General features: G+C 31.3%; 1 long non-coding RNA gene across 1 annotated transcript in view; it reads left to right on the forward strand.

Moving 5' to 3' along the window:
* LOC149032028 (uncharacterized) overlaps window positions 1–18,836 on the forward strand; it is a 44,951-nt gene extending 26,115 nt beyond the window's left edge. Inside the window, exons 2-3 of the long non-coding RNA XR_016177122.1 lie at window positions 15,921–16,023; window positions 16,096–18,836. This is a non-coding gene — a long non-coding RNA (uncharacterized LOC149032028). The remainder of the gene's footprint in view (window positions 1–15,920; window positions 16,024–16,095) is intronic.
* Window positions 18,837–22,255: the final 3,419 nt, after the last annotated feature.

Below are 22,255 nucleotides of genomic sequence, written 5' to 3' on the forward strand. Positions count from 1 at the left end.
TAGAAAGAGAAAGATAGAGAGAGGGAGACTCGATTTCATCTTTCCGGCTGATTATCGAATCGAAACCTTCAGCTATAGCAGCGTTCATATTCGAAGTATTCGCTGCTATTCTATTCTACGTAACGGTAGTATTGGGGTAAGTACCGAATGGTCGAACACGTTGCACAAAGAGCCTTCCTTTGATTACTCGGCAGAAGTTAGCTCGACGACCTTTCCAAGCACGGAGCATTAACCCATCTCTTCCCACCCCCAGCAACCCTCTTTCTCTCTCACTCTCTCTTTCTTTCTCACACCCATCTCTATCCTGAAACCCTCTTCTCGAGCGCTTTTCAACTCTTCGATCTTCCATGCCTTCTTCTTCTTCTTCTTCTTCGCCACTCTACTACTATTAATTGCACAAGTTTTGTCGATCGAAGAAGTCGAACTGAAAACCAAACGCGATGCCGAATAGACGGAAGAGAGTGAGAGAGAGAGAGAGAGAGAGAGAGAGAGATAGATTGTAAGATCGAATCCCATTGTGTAGTTTCGGTGTTATCGGCAACTAATAAAGAGAAAGATTTCACTAAGATAAGAATAGATCGATCGTTTTATTATCGATCCTTCTTGTACTTCTTTGATTCTTTTTTTCTTATTTGGTTCATTTTTTATCAGTTAGTAGAATTAGTCGATATCGTTAGAGTTAAAAAGTTACTTTCGAACGGATCAATCACTCGTACCATTCACTTATCGATATTTTCTTTTGTATTTTATTTTATTTTTTTTTTTAATTTTTTACTGTAACAAGAAATAGAATTATTTGATTTATATAATATAACTGAGATGTTCAGGCAATACGTTGCTGTGAATTTGTTATCAAATGTTAATTTAATATAATTCTTAACTATTGAATTAGGTCAAATTAATATTCACGAAAAATTTTTGATAATTCAAATTAGGTGTAAAATAATATAAATTTTTAGTATATATAATATATAATATATAAATAACAACACACAAAATATTAATACATAATATAACAAATATAATAAATATATAATATATCTAATAAAATGATATAATAAAATAATAAAGGATACCATAATAAAGGAAAATTTACTATACCTGAATAATATAATAAAGGAATACATAAAATGATAATACACGAAAAAATATAAAAAGTAAGGTTAGTTATATTACGTTAATTTTATACAATTCTAAACTATTTAATGCAATCAAATTAATATTCACTAATAATTTCTAGGAATTCAAATTAGGCATAAAACAACCTAAAATTATTAATATATATAATATATAAAAAAAATATAACAACGCCCAAAATATTAATACATAATATAATAAATATTATAAATATATAATATATTTATTAAAATAAAATAATAAAATAATAAAGAATACTATAAAAAAGAAGTATTTAATATACCTAAATAATATAATAAAGGAATACATAAAATAATAATTCACGCAAACATATAAGAAGTGAGGTTAGTTATGCCATATGTAAATCTGAAAAAAAAAACTTGAAATAATTGAATTATAATACAACGCCACCAATTGTAAACTTACAGCACTTGTAGACCTAGATAAACCAAAAAATAATAAATCCTTCAATTAGCAATAAAAAATAAAAATAATCGTGATAAAAACTATCCCATATACTAAGTTGAAAAAATCACACAAAATAAAATAAATTTCATTAAGATTGGTTGAGTAATTTCGAAGTTTATAGAAAACCAAAAATGTGACACACTGAATTTTTATATATAAAAATTAATCAATTCAATTAGTCGTAAAATTTCACTCAGATAAAAATAAATCAACGCTTTTATTATCGATCTTTTTATACTTCTTTACTTCTTTTTTCTTTTTTTTTTTTTGGTTTATTTTTTATCAGTTAGTAGAATTAGTCGATATCGTTCGAGTTAAAAAGTTACTTTCGAACGGATCAATCACTCGAACCATTCACTTATCGATATTTTCTTTTGTATTTTATCTTTTTTTTTCTATTTTTTTTTTTTTTTGCCCTTAACAATAAATAGAATTAGTCGATATCGTTGGAACGGGGAAATACGGCAACTTTTATGTGAAACATTAGAAAAGTCTTTCGACCTTTAACGTTTTTCTCTTAACGTTTTTTTTTTTTTTTCAACATTGTAAATCGATCTTCGGAAGGTTGGATATGAAATAACATAACATCGATCAACGTCAAAATGAAAGAGAAGAACGGCATGAAACGATCCGATGGCGCGCTAAAGTGTTTAATATTACTTCGAATTTCTCTTCTCTCTCTCTCTCTCTCTCTCTCTCTCTCTCTCTCTTTATTTTTCTTCCTTATTTCTTTCTTTCTTGAAAAACAGGTCTTCCCCTTAAAATCTTTCCTACAATATCGTTAATATCGTCTCGAGAATGGTGTATCGATGATAGTTCGAAAACAAGAAAAAATAAAGGAAAAGAAAAATTCGAAAGAAATGACTTTTTAATCGTTTAACACTTTCATTTTTTTTTTTAACCATAATCCGCAAAAAGAGAGAGACAGACAGACAAAGAAACGCAGACAAAGGATGATAAATGTATGAAGAAATAGACACACGGGACACTATTTAACCGAGATACTAATCCATTCATAAAAGCGAAAGATCAACGCAACGAACGTTTATAGTACTTTAATCCGATGTTTTATCCTAGTCGTCAGTAGGTTTCCTCTTCCTCCACCACCATCGTCTCGTCTCATACATTTTAATAGTAGGTACGATTGTACGATTAACACAGCAATATTCGTAATACTACATTCGAAATAGATCGAAATGACATAACTATTATAATTTCACAGGTTTGCTCTACCATTATTTGTAATGTAGAGGGAACTGGTTTTGCGTGAATCAAAATAGGTAAATTCGCGTAATTGTGTATACAGTGGGGGTGTGTGTAGTGTACTGCAAACATTTATTACGCTGACATGGCGGCGAAGCACGTCCCGATATATATACCTAACGTAGTTGAACTGTTAGGTGTGTATTGCTCGACCAAATGCGACTGCGTGTTTACGTTCGGATATCGTGAGACCCTCTGTGTATGTATATCCTCTTTACGAAGAGCAAAAACGTATCGAAGGTACCATCGAAAACGTATTTTTTAAACCATCCTATCGAATGCCTATCGTCGTTTAGTATAACCAAACTTGTCGATCTTGTTTTTCATTTTTTTTCTTCTTTTTTTTTCTCTTCTTGTATTTCAAGTAAAGTTAACGTGACCGAAATACCCCCTTACCACCATTCTCCACCTCTTCCTTCTCCACGAAAAAAATAATGAAATAAAATAAAAAAATCGATTATAAAAATAAAAAGGAAAACAAATTTTGTTACGTTCGTTCGTTCGTTTGTTCGTGAATGGTTTTCGAGTAACAACGCAGGAAATTCGAGTACGAACGAGATATAATTGAGAAAGGAAGAAAGTAGTTCGCTCGAAAAATTGCTGAAATATCCACGGTACGACATTGGAAAATTGCTAAAAAACGTTCGTTGCCTTTTGCCGCCGATTTCGCCGCTTTCCGTTTGTCCGCATCGAATCTCCGTGAGATTTCTCAATCAACGAAATGCTCGTTTCTTTCTTTTAATGGTGTACTAAACGTACCGCGCATCAACGATCCCTTCAGGACGTTTATTGCCTTTCGGTTAAAACTTTACCGTAACCAACGAGGAATATTATAGTGTGTTCTACTCTACGTATTTGTGAATGTCTGTGTTCTATGAAAGAAATGCATATATGTGAATGAGAATGAAAGAGGAAAACGACGATAGGATAGTCGGATAAAGAGAACAAAATTCGACTTTTCATTAAACAGTTCGAGCGTATGGTCCGCTACTGTTAAAAAAATTACCTCGAACGTTAACACTTTGAATATCGTGAGAACTAATTTCGAAGAAAATAGAACGACGATGATTCCCCACGTTCAACGGAAACTTGTTCGAACGATAAAACGATTGACGTCAAGTATTTCGCTAATTATACGTTGCATGAAATACAATCGTTTTGCTAAAGCGATCCAACTGTAATAACTTTTTATATTATTATTATTATCATCGTACGTCGTCATACATTACGTTCAGAATGTTAGATGGTATCCTTGTAAAAAGAAAAAATTAGAAAAAAATAAAATAAATGATCTCGATCTAAATTACACGCGTATATAGGTATACGTGATGCGCACACTTACGCAAATAGCTATCACGTATATCACGAGGGAAAATAGTTAAAGAAAATTTCAAAAAGGAAATCATTCGAAAAGCTCGTAGAATTATTCATCCGTAAGAGAATATTTTTCTCGAAGGAAAATAACGTCTAGTTCGTTCTCCTGGTATCACACGTATAAAGTAAATTGCGTCGGTTGGGTAGAGTTAGTGTTGGTGGATATAGTAATTTGGGACGCGACATCTCACGTCTTGTCGCGTTTCAGCGAGTGCGAGGCCGAGAAGGAGGAACGTGGCAAATCGTCGTCGTGATCGGCGACGTCGATAGGATATCCTTGAGCACGAGAATGAAATTAATGGCGTGCGAACGCTACGGATACTGTGAGAGAGCTAACATCGAAATTGCACGACGGCGTTATGCAACGTGAACCCTTCTAGGCACGTCCCTTACTGTTCCGGTCTATCCACGGCATTACATACCAACGATCGTTTCTCCTATTCCCATGATGTACCCTCTCTACTATCATAAACCACCACAACCCCCACTCCCCCCCCCCCCTACCATCATCATCTACCACCACTACATTGACACCAATCGTCTTTCTCGAAAAGCAGCCAAATGTCATACGCGTTTAGATCGTTGCGAAAGCTTTCACGATTCGTTCGTTTTTTTTTTCCACTCACCCTTGGGACCTACCAAAACTAAATTAACTTTTATAATAAACTACGTTCACAAGCTATCCACCTTTAACTGTGGTCTACCTATTACATTTACACCGGACCGTTATTTTAAATGAGAAAAATAATCGTTAACATTTAAACTATCCTCTTTCATTCGTGATTAAACACCAGGGATTTCTAGATGGGCAAGTTTGTGTTACAGATAATTTTTGGATAAATGTTAATGTTAAGAAATATATCTATATTTGATCGATTTATATTTATATAATATTTTGATTAATTGCAAGAATTATTCACCTTCCCTTTCTCTCTCGGCACGTTCCCGATATTGGAATCTATTAAAACGTTGATAATCCTCTTTATGATAGTTCCCAATGGCGTAATACGAGCCATGCACATTTAGCTGGTTGTTCGTGCCGCTATTATTAGTAAACTACCTACATTATGATACTTAAACGTATCTACGTGCTTAACCTTACCCCTATACACGACATGATATTTGGTTATACACGAAATTATCAAGATCTTTGTCTTAGAGTCTTATCACTTGGCACAGATTTTTTTTTATAATTTCTTTTTGTTAAATTCTTGTTGGAAAACTCTTCCTTTCTCGTTTTCTATTCGTAGATTTCGTCCCTTTTATTTTTCCTAACACGCGAAATCTATGTTATTGAAAATCTCTCTCTGGGAAATCGCTCCGCCAAAATGTAGTTTCAATATATTCGAGAATTCTTTCCTCGTCTTCTCGATATATATTCTCGTAATCTCGAAAGGTATATCCGACGGACGTCGGAAGCAATTCGAGAAGAAAGAAAACCATGAAGAAAAATCAAAGATATATCTCGAAAGGCGTGACGTTTTCCTTAACGAGACCACGAAGGTCACGCTACTATTTTCCACCGAATTTCTCTTGAGAAAAACCAACGTTTTCCTTACATTTTCTTTTTTTGCTATCTTTCTCTCTCTTTCTTATTCTTATTCTTTTTCCTATCTCTTAAAAAAAATAGAGAGAGAGAGAGAGAAAAAAAGATAGAAATCTAACACGCGGGCCAGAGAATTTCTGCTCTATTTATCGTTTCAATTTCAATGAACTTTTGAATAAAACATCATTTTCGCAAATATTTTCTTTACCGTTTTCTGACTTTTCCATTTTCCGTTTTCTTCCTTTCTTCCTTTCTTTTTTCTTTTTTTTTTCGATCAAAAATTAATACTACTTGAATTCCTACCGATGAAAGAATAGCGATGTGAAAATGATAAAAAGAAAAATAAAAGAACAAAAAGAAAATAGAAAAAGAAAGAGATATAATAGGTGTCTAGTTGGAAATACTGGAATTTAAAGAAGAGATTTCACGGTACCTTTGGAAAAGCAGCAGGTGTGAGCAGCGATGAGAGTAAAGCCACAAGGACTGTTTCCGGTTTGCTAGGTAGCTACTTCCGGAAGCTCGCGTCTTTCCTCCGAGGTGCAACTCTCTCTTTCTCTCTCTCTTTCTTTCTCATTGTTGCTTCTTCGTCCAGATGCTGCAATTCGTTTGCACGACGAAGCACGTCGCATGCTCGTTCACACCTCTGCTTTCATGGACGAACAAGAACTTTCGTATACTATATATATATATATATATATATATACATAAATCCTATTTCTCTTAGTCTGTCTCTCTTTTTCTTACGTGTCTCTTCCCTCTCGTCTATCTCGTAGAATTTTTCATAAATTCAGCTGGTGTTCTATCTGTTGAAATGGGCACCCCGTTTACGTGCCACGTGATGCTACTGCTCATCTTTACGATAGCTCGCTTCTTGTACTAAAGTGGGAACTTGTAATAAAAACTTGACGATATTATTCGAAAAGAAAAAAAAAACATATAAAAAGAAATAGAAAGAGAAATCATAGTTTATTGAGTATTGAGTTAGAGAGATAACGATGAATTGATGATAGTTCTAACAAACAATTACATAACCAATTACTAAATAGAACTGGTCTTGAAAAAAAAATGGGCCGATGGAAAAACAAAGAAATAACATTCTATCGTTTTACTGATAACGAAGAAAAAAATGGCTACAATCAACAACAAAATAAATATTCCCTTCGCGGACATCAAAAGATAAATCAAACAAATAGTTCACAACAATTTGAAATAAAAAACTGGACCATCCAAAACCCAAACCGAAGATATTTATTAAACAATAACTTCAATGTACAAAAGATATCATTAAATAGATAAAATCAGGTGAAATTAATAATCTGATTGTTTTAATCAGGCTTATGATTAATTATATCAAATTGTATATACAAAAAATATAAATATACTGTACATTAATACATTTAATGATTAAGTATCATTAAATGCTTACATCATTAAATACAAAATAAGTAATAATAATATATTATTACTTATATATAAATATAATTATAAATAATATTAACAAAATACATCAGTAAATAGATCATTAAATATTTATAAATAATAATAATACTTGAATAAAGCTATACCTATATACACTTAATAACAAAATAACTAATATAATAATAATTCTGATGTAATATATATTTAATTCTAAAAAAACTAAAAGAACTTTAGGTTACAAATACAAAATGCATAACCAATTAAAATAAAGGTTTCTTCTCTACTCAATAAAGATCTAACATATTTAAATTTATAAAAAAAAGACACTTAATTATTAATAAAAATTTAATTCAATACTATTTATACACACCAATAAATAATTGTTACAAAACCATAATATACACAATATTAACCTCTTAGGCAGTGCTGAATGTTAGGTGAGGTTGTTTCTACACATTTTAATTAAATTATATTGATTAATGATTAAATTATAATTTTTTTAAAAGAAATAATCCACATATACTTCAACTTTGTCAATTTACTTTAATAATTAATAATAAAATTAGGTATAATATATTGTAAAAGATGTTTTCCGCGAAAGCTACTATACTATCGCATCGTATTGGAAGATAGCGTCCGCGAAAACCATTAAAGTGACGCCTCCTACTAGAGGATAGCATCCGCTAAAGCCACTATAGTGGAACCTAGTGCCTAAAAGGTTATTGTAAAATTTAAAACAAAAATCATTAACGATCATCTCATCGATGATACTCTAAATGTGTCCATAATATATGAAAGTGGTCTAAGTCAAAATTAAAAAAAAAAATGAGTTTATTAGTTATTACGCACCACATTATTTTAAACTAAATGAATTCAATGTAATTTTCACAATATTGTCAAAAATGAATCTTTAGATAATGTTTGTTTTTTCAATATTACATAGAATTCATATAGTGTTCAAATAAAAATCTTTAAATATCTCGAAACAAGTGATACATGACTTACACCATTTTCACAATTATGGGCACAAATGAAGACAGAAAAAAAAGAAATCAAAAATCAAATGAATAAAACGTAAAGGCGAATTTGCACGAAAGCCTAAACGATCTTTATCTTTCTGCTTAGCAACGAACTTGTGCTGCGAGATCTCGAGAAATTCTGCCGACCAGCGGTGAAGGTGGTGGTGGCAGTGGCGGTGCCGGTGGAAACCCGACATCGTATTTTTCAAACGCGTCAAAAACAGTCTGGCACATTTATCCGGCGGCGGGCAGTGTTTGAAAAATTACAGTTACTGGAAAAATAAATAACTGAACGCCCGTTCGTTCGTTCGTTCGTTCATTCGTTCATTCGTTCGTTCATTCGTTCGTTCGTTCGCGCGCATGTTCTAGCTCGGTCCGCCTACGAATCGTATATTTTATAGGACAGCTAGAGGAGAAATTGGAGTGGGAGAATAACGGAGTAAAAGAAGATAGAAAGAGGGTGGGGGGAGCGGGTGGGGGTGGGGAGGAAAGGTACGCGAAATAATTGCTGGATGATAAAGTGTGGTCGGCACGAAACGCGAAAAAAGGAAACGCCGAAAAGGAATGGGAAGATGAGCGTACTGAAAACGAGAGAAAACGCGAATTGTGAGTAAGGGGTTGAAAACAAGGGAAAGAGGAGGAAAAGGAGGAGAAATAGGAGGAGGAGAAGGCGGAAAGCTTTCGGGCGGATGTACCAACGTCGAATGACCACGAAAACCGCATATAAACGTGCCTAGGTACTTTTCGGTCCCTTCCTACTATTCTTCCTTTCTTTTCTACCCTTGGCTCTTTACCTTCGACTTTTCTTTTTTTATCTACCCTTTTTCCCCCCCTGTATATCTGTCTTCCTACTCTTTCCTTTTTCTCCTTCTTTTGTTTTTTTTCTTTAAATTTTTTTTTATTTTTATTTTATTTTATATTTTTTTTCATTTATTTTTTTTCCTCAACCCCTTCCTCCTTTATATACCATCCATCTTGCTTTACAGAGAAATCGTCTCTTTCTCATTGCGGAATATGCATTCCAAGTTCCATATCTCGACGAAATCTCTCCATTTTCCTTAGATGGAAACGACCGTATGTCTTAACTCGAAGATGGTGGACGCAAATACGCTTTATAAGCGTCTTTAAAAAGGTGGATTCGCTAGACGTGACTAAATTGTGTCCCTGAGAATATAAAACTCAATGGTATATTGACGCGTAACTGTTCGACAAAAAAAAAAGGGAATGGAAAAAGGGGGATGAAAAAGGGAAAACGTCAGTTATGTCGAGTTTATGCTTCTGTTTTACTATCTCTTTTTCTGGATATGCATAATACTTTATTCTTTTTCACAACTGTAATATAATGGGGTTTTAGAAACTGCAAAATATTATAATAAAAATTGTTAAGAAAATGCAACAACGCGAAAAGAATAAGATGATGAAAAATATAAACTAGAAAAACAAGAAAGAGAGAAAGAGTAAATACTTTAGAAAAGCTTAAGCATTTTTCTTTCTGGAAAAGGAAAAACCGAATGAAAGAAAAAAAGAAAAATAAAGGTAGATATTCAAAGTTAATCATGAAAATACACAAGCTCTAGAGAAATTGTAAAATTTTTTCTAAAGCAGTACGTATCTTTATCGTTGGATAATAATCTTGTAAAGAAAAAATAGAATTTTTCACTGATGCGAATTTATTTCATAACCTTGTCGTAGGATCTGATGCAATGGTTACTTTCGTTTCACGTCAAAGGATTTGAAACAAAAATAACAAAAAATAAAATATACATATTATATATAGATATATAAGCTGTAAGTATATAGAAATATTTTCCTAGATAAAAACCCTAGATGTACAAGTTGTTGCATTGAGAAAAAACGAGTAAAGAAAATAATTCAAATCATTGTAAAAAACAAAATAAAATTAATAAGAAAAAACGATTAGGAAAAGAGCAAAAAAAATATATATATATATTTAGTTCGATATAATAACTATCGATTATTAATTTTTCCTTCGTCTATCAAATACACGTTTGTGAGTTTTGTAGATAAACTTTCGTAGATGTTTCGTCTCGTTTTCGAAAAGAACGGAGACTTTGATAGTGAGAGGACTGGAACGACGTTGTAGTGCTGAGAAAAGCGGAGACCATGATTCAATCTGTCCAGATTCAATGTGGATTTCGAAATAACATTTGAGAGAGCATGAAATATGGGATGTGAAGAGAGAAAGAGAGAAGAGAGAGAGAGAGAGAGAGAGAGAGAGAAGGAAAACGAGTCAGTTCTGATGCCATGGATTCTACGGGCAGGATATAACATTGCCCGTATCGAACGGTCTAAATAAAACACCAAAAAGTTTTCTCTACGAGAAAAGCTTTTCGGGGAGGAAACGAAAGTGTAGTTTATTTTAAAAGCCTTGCGATTATCTCCCTATGGAAGCAAAAAAAGAAAAAGAAAAAAAGAAAAAAAATATGAAAAAGAATAACACGGAAACCATGAAAATAAAAAGGAAACTCATTCGAAGAATGCTCGATATTATTTATTTATTTTTTATTTTATTTTATTTTATTTTTAATGTAGTAATTTTTTTTCGAGTTTGATTGATTTATTTTTATATTTTGTATTGTTGATGTTTCTTTGACATTTGTCGACTCTCGCGAATGAAAAAATAATACAAGATAAGATTGAAATGAAAGATACATAATAATATATCGAATGAAATGAGAAAATTATACGACGTGTGGGTAGACACGTAATAGGAATAGGTAGCATTTTATTTTTTCTCTTCTTTTTTGTTTTTTTTTTTTTTTGTTTAACGGATCATTCGTTTATCCTTTCAATTACATCTAGCTTACGAGAGAACGGCATTCAATCTCTGGCAAGGGACGAAATTGGCGAAGAGACCACCGGTTTGAATTTCCAATTGAAAGTTTACGCGATAATTCGCTTCGATCGTTTCCATCGGCGAACTAAAAGGGAACGAACAAGGTTTTCTACTAAAATCGTGCAACAACGCGAGCAAATGAAGAACTGTGGTGGTACCTAGTAATTCCCGAGAAAAAAAAAAGGAATATTTTCTTTTATTTTAATTCTTTCCTTTTCGTTCGTTCGTTCGTTCGTTCGTTCGTTCGTTCGTTCGTTTTTCTTTATCATCGAACAATTTGAAAAATACCGTACGATCGAAATGTAACAGTATCGAAGGAGAAACTATGCAAATTGCCTTTACGCTTTCCACTAGCAAGCGTGCGAGGGTTAGACGATTAACCGTTTCCTCGGTAATCGGTAATTACCATCGCCCAAGTTAGATAGTAGTCTAATATCCCTGTAATAGACTGTGTACCAATTTATCCGATGCCTGCCAAACGATAAACGAATTCTAATTTAATTAAACTACGACAAACGAGTTACGTAGGAAATTCATCCTCTTCTACAGTTTGATCGAAATATTTTATATCGATACCACCCCCTTTTAATTAACGATTCAAAATTTAAATCATAAACATCTAATTTATCATCATTTCATATTTTTTCGATCATTTAAATTACTTTTTTCTATAAAAAAAAAATTAACATTTTATTTAAATACTTGTATATAATTGTATATAAATGTCTAAAAGATCAAAAGATCAAAAGTTATGATGACGTAGGAGGTTTCGTAATTCGATGTAAAATGTGACGCGATACGAAAACGCAGTTGCGCGATGGACTGGTTAACGACGCAATTTAGGTTGAGATCGATTTACACGGGTCAAGCAACACCTGGCCGTTCAGGGTACGGTATACTACGGTAGCAAAATCGTACCTATAGTGGCTGTTGCATGAGCCAGATTGCACCCCGTCTTTCCTACCGTCTGTTGGGACATGCATGTATCAAGAGTACGCCCCTTCGATATTCCTTCTACGTCGAGAATTAACGACCGTGAAACGCGAATTAATTGCTACCACCTCAACATCCGACCAACGGGTAAACCATTTTATCTATTAACTTCTAATAATACTCATATGGATTTGTAATTTTTAATTTTATTTTATCATTATACCAGTTACTTACAATTAGAAAATTTTATTTTATTTTATTTTATTTTTAATATGTTAATTTTTGTCTCATGATTTTTTGTGTGATATTTAGATAATTCAAAGTATAAATTAGTTAGAGTAAAGTTAAATATCAAAAGAATGATCATTAATTTTTGATTATTTGATTTTTAAATACATACTAAGATGCTTCGGCCATGTGTTGCTGTGGTTTTGCTATAAAACGTTGATTTAATATTATTATTCTTAATTATATTATATAATATTATTCTAAAATTTTTAACGCAGTAAAATTAATATTCACTAATAATTTCTGGGAATTCAAATTAGGTATAAAACAACACATAAATTTTTAATATATATAATATATAATATATAAATAATAACACACAAAATAATACTACAATTACAATAGAATACATGAAATAATAATATATGAAAAATATAAAAAGGAAGGTTAGTTATATAACGTTGATTTAATATAATTCTAAACTATTTAATACAGTCAAATTAATATTCACTAATAATTTATAGGAATTCCAATTAAGCATAAAACAACATAAAATTTTTTGAAATGTATAATATGAAATATGTAAATAACAACATATAAAATAATACCACAATTAGAATACCTGAAAAAAATATAAAAAGTAAGGTTAGTTATGTCATATGTAAATCTGAAAAAACCTGAAATAATTGAATTGCAATACATCGCCATCTATTGGAAACTTACAGTACTTAAAAACCTAGATAACCTCTAAATCCTAAAAAATAAAAATAATCGTGATAAAAACTATCCTATATTTTAAGTTGGAAAAAATCACAGAAAGTAAAAATAAATTTCATTAACATCGGTTCATTAGTTTCGAAATTCATCACAAACCAACAACGTGACACTGAATTTTCATACATAAAAATATTTTTATAAATTCATAAACTTATTAGGTGGTTCGGAAAGTCGTTTCGTTTTTTGCTGATTCAATAATGGCATTAGTTGATGTAAACCGACAAATAGTAACACATGAAATCGATGAGAGGTTAAATTTATCAAATTCAACTATTTATGACCACTTGAATGGTTTAGGTTTAACCTCGAAGCAAAAATTGTGTCTTCATTTTTACAAAAGAAAACCGAAACGACTTTCCGAACCACCTAATATTTTTTTTTTTTTGCAATGTAACATATTATAAAAACTAAATTGGACTTTACGTAAAATTCTTCTCAACAAAAGTAATATTATAACTAAAAAACAATCATCAAAATGATCATTAGAAAATTCTTTACCTTTATTAGTTAATAGTATTATTTAGATATATTTGATACGTAAGTAAAATAAAGTTTACATGAGTTTTACGTTTATAAAGACGTTAAGCTACCGAGAATATTATATTATAACTATATAATTTCGTTGTGAAAAGTTTACCAAAGTGCAATTATCGTTTCCTTAAGTTTTCAAGTAGAGAAAATGTATCGTAAACTATAAATGTTCTAAAAGGAAAATGCTTTTCTCATATAAGCAGCCATGCACGAGAGTTTTAAACATCTTCAATTAAGATATTTTACATGTTATACATTTTAGTTAAACTTTCTGCTTTAAGAAACAAAACAACAATTGTAAAAATATTACGAATGATTTGTGAGCATTTTATCGAAATAACTCGAATAATCGAGATAGAAGACTTGGTGTACGATCGATAACACCCGTTATCTAGGGATCGAGCTTTGTTCCTCAAAGTATTTGTTCTTTCGATCGTTCGAATTGGCTTCTTGAATAATTCAGGATGGTACTACGTTGCCAGTCACAGTAAAAGAATAAAAAGAAAAAGAAATAAAGAGAGAGAGAGAGAGAGAGAGACTCTCCTTATTGCTTTATGTCTATTCATCGTTGAAAATACAATAAGAATAATGTTTCCACTATAGTCTAACGTATACTATAATAAGAATAACGTCTTGAAAAATATTTTCTTTTCACGGTGTTCTACAATCCATATCTCGTATTTCCATGATACAATCGGACAGTAGATGGAGTAAAAACTATGATCGAACACAACTCTAGAATCGTTTTAATAAACGCTGGGCCATCGTAAAATAGCATAGAGATTTTGATGGATCGCTGATGGTGGTGGTGGTGGTGGCGGTGATGGTGTTTGGTGAAAATCATAGGAAAAGTGCTGCCGTCACGTTGCTTCGATGTTCATTTCTAACAGCGATCGCTCTTATTCTACTGTAAAGTGTATAACACCGTGACTAGTAGATCGCTATCAAGTTACTTTTTACCAAATAAAAGAATAAATAATAGATATTTTTCGCCATTATGGTGATACTAACATTTAGATATGATCATTTGTATTTTTGTTTTCTTTATTTTTAAATTATTTTTACTTTAGGGGTTTTTATCATCTTTTTTTATAATATTTTTGTATTAATTACATTATTGTATGTTTGCTTTATTTTATTTAATATACATAAAATGTTTGTTTGAAACATTTTATATGCTGGTTGATAGAAAGTATTTTTTTTTATCTTTATATTTCACATTCGAAAATAAGTTAAAAATCATTCAACTATCTCTCGTTCAATCTTCTTTTTTTATATTTTATACTATAAAATTGTTATACTAATTACTTAAATAATATCTATATAATATTTTATACTTATCAGTTATTTACGAAAACAAATTATTCTTTTATGTCTTCTTCCATCTTACCGATATTTCTTATTCAAAGTTACAAATTATGCAATAAATAAAAACAAACCGTTCCATTATCTAACATTTTCTTTCGTATTTATATTTTATCTCACTTGAAAATATTTGAATACTAATTACTTTATCGTATCTATAATATTTTCCACTTATCAGTTATTCTCAACAATAAACTATTCTTTTATTTCTTACATTCTTTCTTCATTGTTAAAAATTTTAAAAGTAAGTAATAAAGTACATAATAAAAATAAGTCAACCATTTTATCATTTCTATCTGTCTATCTTTCTCTTCATTTCTGACGACAGTAGTTGCGTAAAGTCAACAAAGATAGACGATCCATCGAGTAACCTTGAGTGGGTGGTAGAGCATTGTGTGTATTCCCTGAATCGTAAACTAGTCCCTCGCGGATATTTGCAAAACCGAGAAGAGGGATTCCTTAAAACAAAAATTTAAAAGAAAAGAAAACAAAAGTGCTAGGTAAGAGAAAGAAAAGGGTCTTTCTTCTCATTTCTCTGCTACTACTCGATACTTTTCGATCCCTTTTTTGCAGTATACGCCACGCGTCGTCGTAGTTGTCGTCGTCGTAGTCGTCTTGCTTTCACTGAGCAAACAGAAATTAATTAGAAGTAGTAGTAATAGTAGTAGTAGTAGTAGTAGTAGTAGTAGAGCCGTTTCTCGTTTCTACTTAGAAAACGGACAGTAGCCGTTCTCTACTAGAAGCTCGTTTCGAAACAAGATTATCGGATTTTCCTTGTTTTTGTCCGTTAGTTTGATGTAATTTGTTTGCAACCACTCGAATCTTCCTACCACTCAGCAGAACCCTTCCACCCTCACTCCTCCCCACTCCTCCCACTTTCTTTTCGTCTATTTCTCGTCCAGCCGTTCAATGTCCCATTTCTTTTTCTCTTTCTTGGACTCTATCGTTCTTTCTTACTTTCTTACTTTCTTTCTTTTTTATTCACTGTCTCCTTCTCTTTCAGAAATCTTTGTAGAAAAGATAAGAACTAAAATGACGAAGAAAAAGAGATTGGTGTGGTAGGGAGGATTGGAAGTACCGAGATTTGGAGGTTGAAAAAAAACATGGTAGGTCGGGGTAGAGTGTAGTTTGTGAATTTTTCCTTGGAACTTGCCACCAGTTAATTGGTTTACTTCCAGGGCATATCACACGGGTCAAGGAACTTCTGTCCGAACCTGTTTTGTCGGCTGGAAGGGAACGATCCTTGGCATCGCGTACCTACTATCCCTTTTCCTAACCATTTCTTTTCTAGTATTTTCTGTATATCTGTTAGTCAGTCTGTCTCTCTCTTTTTCTATTTTCTTTATCATCCTCCTTCTCCTCCTACCTCCTCTTCTTCTTATTCTTTTTCCTTCCTCTATACTTCTCTTTATCTTCTTAGCTTCTATTCTCCGAACTATCCCAGTGCGCCCGTTAAAAGCTTTCGTTATTTCCTTGATTATAACTCTCCCAGTTTGGTGCTTTTTCAAGGATAAAACAATAGAAAAGAAACGAAAAAAAAGGCTGACGTCTCAAATACACACACAACTAGTCGTTGAATTATTTTTGTCGTAGTAGTTATCGAGTAATGTAACTCAATCAAACGTTCACACGAACTAATTGCAAATGATCGAAAAAAGGAGAATCGAATTTAACAAACTACTTAAAGAAATAGGGAAGGAAGAGATGAGATAAAAAAAATGTATAAAATAGTCGATGTGTGCTGCCATATAAGTAAACAAAAGAATCGAAAGGAAAAGTTTTTTTTTTTGCTTGCTTTCCATTTTTCTTATCACTTTTTCCTCGTTTTGTCTGTTTCCAAAGTTACACCACCCCTCCACCAACGACATTTTTATTGTCGTTTTTTATACCCTTCTTCTTTACCCTCTCTCATACAGTTTTTCTTCTAGTTCCCCCCATCCAAGCCCCATGTTACCTTAGAACGACGAAATCGTTTTTATTATTTTCCATGTACCTACGCACTTTCGCGTATCTCGATTTCGGCATCCTTTTTCGATAGAATTTCTTTCGTTGAGTGTTAAGGTTGGGTGTGTTAGTAATATGCCCAGAAGAGAACTCAAATGAAAGGAATCGATACCGTCGAGAAAATAACATTTCCCCCTTTCCCTTTCCCCCCCCTCTCTCTCTCTCGTTTTTTTTCCTCTCGTTCTCTTTCTTTCAGGTAGAAGGGAAAACCACCCGCGCCTTCTAAAAATATTGATACTTTAACTAAGGAGGAAAGTTTCGTCGCTCACCACTCGTGTGCTCGAAGGTGGAAGTAAAAGAAGTAAAAGTAAAAGAAAAAGAAGAAGAGAAATAGAAGAAAAAGAAAAAGAGGATCTTAGAGGAAAATTGGGGGGTGCTAGGGGAGGTTTGGAAGTGAAGAAGGTGAAGTGGAATGGGAGTTAGAAGGGTGGTGGTGGTGATGCCGGTGATGATGGTGGAGGAAAAGTGGTAGAGGAAGTAGGCGTCCCTGGCATCTGCGGCGGCTGGTATTGACGGTTCTCCAATTTTATCAGCTTTCTGAAAAATATATATGTATTGGATGGCACATTATCGCATATTAGTCATAAAACTTTTTTTTCTTTAGACAAGTAGAAGGGAGAGCAAAATAAATCCTTAGAGTGCGTGTCAGACATCCACGTGGATTATCGTACGAAGAATTGTAAAGAAGAAAGAAGATGATTGTTATTTCTATCTTTCTCTTACTACTTATCGTTAAGATTAATCGTATATCATCGAAGTTAAAAAGAAAGAAAACAAAAATGGAGATGTTTCAAATCATTGTCATTCATATTTGACGGTTTTGCATTATCCAAATGAAATGAAATGAAAAAAAGTTTTTGAAAAAAGATTTGCTTTTTTTTTAGTGTAACTCAGCCCCCTTTCTTCCTTTCTTTTTTTTTCCCCATTTATTCATCTATCCCCGATATATTATCGATATAACAAACTAAAAGATATAAATGTTGAAAAAGGTTGAAATCGTTGGCGGTTATATGAAAGACGTATGATCGACAGCTATCGGCAGTTGGTGGCGTTATCCAGTCAGCGTTAACTCGTCGTTGCTGTCGTTGTCGAGCGACGTGCATCACTCGTATACACGGCATTTGGCTCGTGTATCGACGTTGCCTGGTGACGATGCAAGATGTCATGGCTCCGCTATCAATGCGGTTCACCAAATGGCAAGCTTCGCGACATGTCGAAAGCAATGTTCAATCGTTTAACACGGCACTTTGCGAATTTAGTCTTCTGAAAAAGTTCCTATCAGAATCAAAGGGGTAGGTATTCTTATCTTTTCGAGTTACCCTTCGATACTATTGTTTCATCTCGAACATTTCTATTTTGTTATCTGGAGCTATTGTACCTAATGTGGGACATCTGATTTTTTAAACTAGTCGAACTCTTTTTGTTCGAATTGCATTAAACAGTCATGTGTCTATTGTAAACGTGAAGTTTGTAATTGTTTAGGTTTGAAATTGTGATAACAAAGTTTATCTGATATGAAAGTTACAAGATTTTAGTTTTTCTTTGTAGGAATAATGAATATTTATTAAAATAAAAAATAAGAATAAAAGAATATTTTTTGGTATTAACTTATTCGTCTAATCCTTTAAAATAATGTTACTTGTAACTTTTTTCTTTTCAGCTGTTCATATACAATAATTATTTTAATTTTGTTTTACCTACTTCCAACAAAAGAGAGTGAAAGAAATATAGAACGCATTTTTCTATCTAGGGTTATTGTACCTAATGTAGGACATCTGATTCTTTAAACTAGTCAAATCCTTTTTTCGTCGATGAAACTTGCGTTAAACGATCAAATTTGCTTTTCTATTGTAAACGTGAAGTTTGTAATTGTGTTTAGGTTTTAAATTATGATAAGAATAATAATGAATTTAACAAATTTTATTTAATATTGTAGTCACAAGATTGTAATGTTTTATTTCTTTTCTGCATAAAATATGAAAATTTATTAAAATAAAAAGTAGAAATAATGGAATATCTTTTAATATGAACTTATTTGTCTAATATTTAAAAAAAATATTACATGTAACAATTTCTTTTTCAATTTATGTACAATAGTTATTTTGTTTTTGTTTTACCTACTTGAAAAATAAAGAGAGAGAAAAAGATAAGAACATGCATCAATTTTCCAGAATATTTTTATATAGAAAATTCGTTTTAACAGTAAGTTTACGTAAACGTATCGTAAAATCGTTCTATGTTAGGTATCCAAAGAGGACTAGCATTTTCATTCGACCAAGAGAGTTTTACCTTATATATATATACGTGTATAAAATACATACGCAAAATCATAGAAAAGTATCCGAATACATAGAGGATAGATAGAAATATATATATATTTATAATATAATGGTATGTAGGGAAGGTTTGTGGAAGGTACGTCGACTTTTCGCCGATTTCATGCTTCTACCCATATTTCCAGAGTAAGGTCGATTTTCGAGTAGCCCGAAGAGAAGCTGTATCATCCGAGCTATTATCCGCAGCAGTTCGAAGGTAGTGTAGATGCTAGGAAAACGTTGTGAAACTCGGTACACTCGAAGAAGCAGATATTGCTATGAATCACTTGAACCGCGGTCCGTGTGGGACATCGGATTTCATTTATAAAGCAAATAAATCTTTAAGGCGAGAAACCACGCGAGTCAGCAGCCAATGGCGTCGATGTTGGCTCTGGTATACCCAGAAATAGGAAGAAAGTATAAAACGGAAGTAACCTCCTACCGATCATGTTGAAAAACGAAAAATGCTACTGGAGTAAGGCAATACTATGGAATCTGAAGTAGTATAACTGTGGTGGGGAACAACGGACGATATCATGCGAACAAATTGTCCGAGATCTTGCGGCGGGCAGTCTTCCAAGAAATGACGAATTACTACGATCTTTATATTCATCCTCGATACCATGTTTCTACGGTTAAATTGTCCTATACGAATGAGAGATTTAACGCCCCATTTTGTTTCATTTCTTTTGACGTTTGCTATTCTTAAATTGTTTTCTTTTTGGGGATTATTACAATATTCACAATTAATATATTCTTTTTTTTATTAATAAAAATCACATTTTAATTTTATAATCTTTCATATCTCAAATTAACTATTTAATTATATCAAATTCACATGAAATTTGTAATTAAAAAATATTCTTTTCAATAAATCCTTGCAAGTTTATTGAATAATAAATAAAAAACGTATTTGACTTTTCAAAGAAATGCGTTGAAAAAACATTTCTTATTACAAATTCAACATTAGTTTGAAAGTAATTGATTATAAATAAAATATGTAAATTAAAATAGTATTTGAGTAAAATATGTGTTAATAAAATTTGGACTTTTTGCAGGAATTATTTTTTTCTGCTAAGTTGTTAATGGATTGAAACAATGTGAAAAAGCTACACAGACTTATTTGAAAGCATACCGAAGATTGCGAAATATTGTTATAAAATGTTTTTCTTACTATATATATATATATTTTTTTTACAACTAAACTAATTGTAAGTCACAAGTACAAATAATAATGTAAGTAATGGAAACTCAAAGGAAAAACCGAGAGCGACTTTCCATCTTAGAGAATTGACTTTACCGTAATATTCTTCTTTTCGACTTATTTCATTCTTTTCTTCAAAACATATATCTCTATCGAATTAACTTTTTTGAAAATATTTCTGGATTTTAAAGACTATTAAAACATGTAATAGAATATAGGAAGATTTTTGTACAAAAATTACTTCTACGAAGCACAAAACGAGTATACTCAAAGTGAGGAAAAAAAACAAATAGAATTTAATTTTGAAAAAGTTGTAAATGAGTTTTATTAAAAACTTTTTTAAATCTCTGGTTAAAGAGTATTTTTTTTTCTTTTTTTTCATATTACAAAATACCTACGAAAAATTGTACCAAATTCCAGAGAAAAAGAAATATCAAAGTTCACCCATGTGAATAAGGGTCTCAACGGATATGAAGGTGAATATATGTATGCATATATGCATATGTATACCTGTACACCTGTATGTAAGAAATTAAGTAATCACTAATTAAAAGTATTAGTACAGCAAACTAGTTTTATATTATTCACTTTCTTGTTTTCACATATGTCATTCCTTCCATATTACAACCATTCCCAGCACGAAAGAAGTATTAATTAATGAATTTAAGCTACTTAAAAAGTAAATTAAAATATAAATTACAATATTAATATTTTTTCCAATATTTTAATACTTTTCAAAACTATTTTTATTAATAAATAAATTAGAAAATAAACGAACTTTGTTTTACAATTTTTAATAACCATTAAATTTTCCATAACAAATTAAGAAATAATTGTTATTTAAAAAATAGAGAAGAAATTTTTCTTAAGGTGATTTTTGTTTAAAGTTTTTACGATTTTTAGTAAAAAAATATTTGCATTTAAAATAGGCTTAAAAATTGATTTTCATAATTTTTTTTTTTATAAATTACATTGTTCGATTGATATATATATATATAAATTCATAGCATTTATTCATACTACTTGAATGACATAACTAGTTTTTTATATTTACTATGGCGCCGTACGTTCATCATCTAATCATCGTAATTATGAATAACAAATTTTTGCAACGTTGTATCTCTGGGATGAAAAATTGTAAAAACTTAAAACCAACATCATTTAAAAAGAGAAAATATTCTCTGCTTTAATCTATCTTCTAATAAAATCATTGTAATCAAATTACCTTTAATAATATTAAAATATACATAATTAATTTATAAATATATGAAAAAATCAACTAGTGTGAGAGAAAAAATGGAAATAAGGTAATACTTTTAACAAATTTTTTTTTTTAATTTCAAATTTATTCTCGTCTATTTTTAGTTTTAAATTATCGTTGGTGTAAATTTGACCAACAAAATGAATAAATTATTGAACGAATATCATATATTTATTCAAAATGATCAATTTTTATCTCATCCAAAATTGTTCTTCCCTATATTAAAACTTAAAAATAAAATTATTACTCGATAATTAAAAAAAAAAAAATATATATATATATAAAATAAATTAATTACCGTAAAAATATTATTTTACGTATAATATTATATCACGTTACATAACCTCAAAACGGTAATTAAAAGTGATAAAAAAAAATAAACTTCGTACAATTAATTACATATTCGTTCTCTTTTTGTAACATTTTTACGAAAGGATCCTTTTATTTATTTTCAACGATTAATTTAAATCCACAGAATTTTACCACGTCAAGTATAACCTGATCCATATGTTTATTCGTAACGGAGAACATGTATATACACTCGTTCAAAGCAA

Source organism: Polistes dominula, unplaced genomic scaffold, assembly GCF_049000335.1.
Source record: "Polistes dominula isolate Pdom_NZ unplaced genomic scaffold, Pdom_raw_medaka contig_482, whole genome shotgun sequence".
NCBI classification, from domain to species: Eukaryota; Metazoa; Arthropoda; class Insecta; order Hymenoptera; family Vespidae; genus Polistes; species Polistes dominula.